We start from the raw sequence: 4,728 nt of genomic DNA, 5'->3' as shown, positions 1-4,728 counted from the left end.
CCCCAATCTCTTCTCCTCTATCTCTCTCTCTTCCTCCTTTTGGAATTCTGGGCACACATGCACCCACTCCTGGCATGTTTTTCAAGCCACCGGGCCTGGGACTTGAACTGCACAGTAGAACATGTGGAATCCAGCTGCCTTAATCCCCTCACCACCAGCCGGCCCCAGCAGACCATTTTGATGACTTATTTTTCTTTTTTCTGTGAGTCATAGGAAGGAATAGACAGTACTGTCATAATTAGATTTGCATTTTTTAAAAGATTTTTGCCACAGGGTATGTGTACTCTCTGGAGAGAGAGGGAGATGGTAAGAGGGAAAGTAAGAAATCACCCCCCAAAGGGGATGGCCACACTGCAGTCCCTTCTCCCTTCTCTTTCATTCTCCTTCTGGGATTTTGGACACATACACACGTGCCCAGCATGCGTTTCAAGCCACCAGGTCCAGGACTTGAACTGCGGTCAGCCATGTGCGAGTACAGTGCCTTAACCACTATGCCACCCGTTTGCCCCTAGATTTGCATTTTTGACAAAGGCCCTCTAGCTGCAATGTAGAAAATGAAGTGGTAAAACCTGAAGTTTTGGCAGGGAGAGGGAGAGGGGCAGAGGTCGACGCAGCATCCAGTGGGTGGCTATGTCCTTGTGGGCTGATGGTGGCCGTGCTGATGGGAGAACGAGGCAGGTTTCAGAGATATGTGGGAGGTAGACGCCATGGGCCTTTGTGGTCCATTGGAATCCCATTCTGACATCCTCTCTCTCTGTCTTTATTTTTTTTCTTCCAGAGGCTTTTGCCTTAGGGTGTGTGTACTTGTTGGAGAGAGAGAAGCAGAGATGGTGAGAGGGAAAGTGAGAAATCACCCCCCAGCGGAGATGGCCATGCCACAACCTCTTCTCTTTTATTCTCCTCCGGGATCCTGGGCATGCACACACATGTGCCCGGTGTGATTTTCAAGTCACTGGGTCCAGGACTCGAACTATGGCTGGCCATGTAAGAGTTTGGTGATGGAACCACTACACCCCCTGCTGGTCCCCTGACATCCTTTTACTCACACATTTCTTTATTTTTCCTTTTGTCTTGTAGATCTAGTTGGAAAATACTGTTTTGTTTTTTTCCAAGCGTGCCCAAGATCCCGAGAGGAGAATGGAGGAGAAGGGATTGCAGCGTGACCATCCCCCCTGGGGGGTGATTTCTCACTTTCTGTCTCTATGTCTCTCTCTGTCTGTCTGGCGAGTGCACGCGCCCTACAGTGAAAATCTCTCCAAAAAAAAAAAAATAACTATAGATGCTTCCTCTTGTTACAAGATTTTTTCTTTCTTTCTGTTTTTAAAGCTAATATTTTGGATATTTACTATGCACTAATTGCTTTACATATATGACATATATTTAACCTACAGATTACTCTAAAATATAAGTAAAATTATTATCCCTGTATTCCTAGCAAGGACACTGAAGTTCAGAGACATAAGCAGCTTGCTTAAGGTCAGACAGCTAATCAATGAGGGAACAGAGATTTTTAACCCTGTCTCTTCTGACTCTACTTATTCTTAGACTTTTCATGGAGATTACTCATTTCTTTTTTTTTTTTTCCATCTTTTATTTCATTTGTTTTATTCATGATAAGAGTTCATACACACAAATGCAAAGGAGAGACTTTCAACAGGGTCCCACTATGCTGTGACCCCCTCCCCTATCCCTCCAGTTCACCAATCTTGGGCACTTGCGTATTTATTCAGCATGTTTTTAGGTCAACGGGAATCCAAACCCATTAACTTCCAGTACTGCAGTTCAGTATACTACTTCTTTGACCACTTTGCCATCTTTAAGTAACTTCCAAAGTTATCCTGAGTGACATCATCCAACCATCAGATAAGAAAGATAATGTGCAAGAATTTATGGGTCAGGCCTGGATTCCTAGACTCACATTCCAGTGCCCAGAACTTAGTCACAGTGGCACAGCAGGGAAAATGTAGTCCCTGGCTGCACAGCCGGATCTCAGCAACATATCACAGAGAAGGAAGAATCTTTAGAAGGTATCCAACAGTTGTCACCAAACTTCTTTCTCATTGTAGGTATCAAAGTTGTTAAAACAAATGGAGTCATTTGTGTCAACTTGTGATCCTGACTAAATAGAGCCAGGGAAAGCCATGAAGAGGATTCTTCTCATGGATGTGTGCCTGATACAAAAAAACTGTCACAAGGACTCTCCTTGCATAAGCCATTTCAAACTTACACAAAAAATACTGCGTCCAACCATGGATTGATGCAACCTTTGTTAATGATCCTAGTAGCTCAGGATTAACTGTCCCCAATTTATGTAATCCCTTTTTTCTTTTAAAAATGTCTGCTTTCCCTTACTTTGTAAGTCACTATGCAAGCATATTCCGCACTGCGATGCTCAATGCTGAATGTTTTTTAATCTCTCCGTCTATTAGGGGACGACACAGGCTTCTAGTCTAAGTCTGAACTTAGGTTAAAAAAAAATGTGTAAACACATAGACATCTTACTAAAATAAATGTATGAAACTAAAAGTGATTAAAGAATTTATTACCTGAGTGACGGGGTCGGGGGGAAAATATCTTAATGGAGTCCCTTGCAAGATGACATCTAAGATAGGGACAAAAAGCTAAGACAGTGGGTTTACTGGAGCAGTCATGAGGAAAAATAAAGTTCCTGGTTTATAACTCTACTGAGCTCTTCTAACATGTTATACTGTTTTGACAATTAAGCAAAAATTTAATTTCACTTTATACAACTTGGTGTCGCTTATTTATCACTCTCAAATGACAAATCTAATTTTCAAGGATAGTTGCTATTTACCAAAGATACTTTGAAAGTTTTACTGGAAGTCTAAAATGCTCCACGCACACCTGTAAACACATTTATTTTATTTCCAGAGAGAGTGTGTGCTCAATGGGGGAAGGGTGGAGAGAGGCACCCCCGAATGAGGAATGGTCATAGCAATTGCTTTCCTTCCACTTCTCTATCCCGTCAGGATTTTAAGCATGTGCACGTATGTACCTAGCTTTTTTTTCCCCAAACCACTGGGGGTAGGATTTGAACCAGTTAGCCACGTGAGATCTGGCTCCCTATGTACAGCACTTAAGTGCTGCGCTATACTACAGGATTGGCCCAGACACTTTACTTTTTAAAATGATTACTACTGTAACTACTCATTTGCCTCTATTTTTAATACAGTGACATTGCTAACTAAAATACTTCGGAATTGAAAAAATTAGAGTCAAGATAAATCTGCTTACATTTTTAGTTATATCTCTTTTCAGACTGTCCAAACGAAAATAAACTAATATATGATGCTAGTTACCAAAAGGAAAGGAAAAATTGTTCACAGTCATTCATTCATTTCATCAATTAGGACACACAAGGCAGCATCTTTTTCTATAATCTGGTCTCTCCTATGACCTGAATTTTCTCTTTGTTGTTCATTCTGTCCAGAGCAATTGTTACTATCATCAGCATCCATTGGTTCAGTTTTTACTCTCCACCTTGCTTCAGAAGGGGGCAAATCATCAGGCAAAGAAGCCAAGCAATTTTGAATCATCTTGATTACTCGTTCTAGGTGTTTCTGAAACCTCTCAGCTGTTTCGAGTCATTGACGTTTCTGGACCTCCATCACAACGCTCAAGGTCTCTCTCGCTTAATGGGGTCGGTATTCATTTATAAGATGATGCACATGTACAAAAAGCAGCTTAAGATCTTCTAATTTCTCTTCTCGTTTTATACTCCCAGGGCTGCTTACCAATATATCTAAAAGGTCTAAAAAATTAATAAGGATGGGCATAATTGAGTTTTCTCAGTTCTTTCTTGTGATCGAACTGCATAGGATGAAGCCTTTCAAAGCCTGGCTTTCCGAAGGATGGATGATAAGATAGCACATTGGAACTGGTTGTCAAACATCATGTAACTGTCTTTTATTGGAGGGGGTGGCTTGGGGGCTAACCCTTCCTGAATATTTTCATCTGTTTATTCTTTGATGTACTGCATTGGACGTGGTGGAAGTGCACTCACTTCCTGTGGTTCATCCATTGTAGAAGATCAAAAACCTCGGTGTTCCGTTTACACTGGTAAATGCCTCCGCCACCTCAGCTGAATCACTCATTTCTTCTTTTTTGGGTGTTTAGATGTGGATTATTTTTTGAGCTTGCAGGAAAGAGCTAGTGGATTCTCCCAAGCTGTAGTTACACTGGTCTCTCTATTCTCACTCCTTCCTGACCCAAGGCTGATTTGGGCTTCTCAGGAGAGCCAGGCTGTTTTCCAAGCTCCTGATTTTTGATGATTTTGATGTTTGGGTTTGTCCTAAGCTACAGAGGCAAAAGTGTTGTAGTTAAGATTTCATCAATGCCTTTGGACCAGCAGATGGTGTAATGGTTATGTCACTAGACTCCCATGTAGTCAACTGTGGTTTGAGTCCTGGACCCAACATTTAAAACACACTGGGCATGTATGTGTGCATGCCCAGAATCCCAAGAGAAGAATGGAGAAGGAACTGTGGCGTGGCCATCCCCTCTGGGGGGTGATTTCTCTGTTTCTCTCTGACTCTCCAGCAAGCGCATGTGCCCTATAGCAAAAACCTCTCATTAAAAAAAAAAAAATTCATCAGTACCTTAAGATAAGGGCCTGGGTACCATTCCATGTGGCTACTCACCCTCTTTTCTTTCATCTCAGATAGACAGAGTACTACACTCAAATGTAGCTCCAGGAATCTCTTCCTC

General features: G+C 41.9%; 1 pseudogene; it reads right to left on the bottom strand.

Moving 5' to 3' along the window:
- Positions 1-3,347: 3,347 nt before the first annotated feature.
- Positions 3,348-4,042, bottom strand: LOC102486329 (mediator of RNA polymerase II transcription subunit 7-like; annotated as a pseudogene).
- Positions 4,043-4,728: the final 686 nt, after the last annotated feature.

This window comes from Tupaia chinensis, unplaced genomic scaffold (genome assembly GCF_000334495.1).
Source record: "Tupaia chinensis unplaced genomic scaffold, TupChi_1.0 Scaffold145907_1, whole genome shotgun sequence".
Taxonomy (NCBI): domain Eukaryota; kingdom Metazoa; phylum Chordata; class Mammalia; order Scandentia; family Tupaiidae; genus Tupaia; species Tupaia belangeri.
The sequence above is the reverse complement of the archived record's forward strand: the minus strand, read 5'-3'. Positions and strand labels throughout refer to the sequence as shown.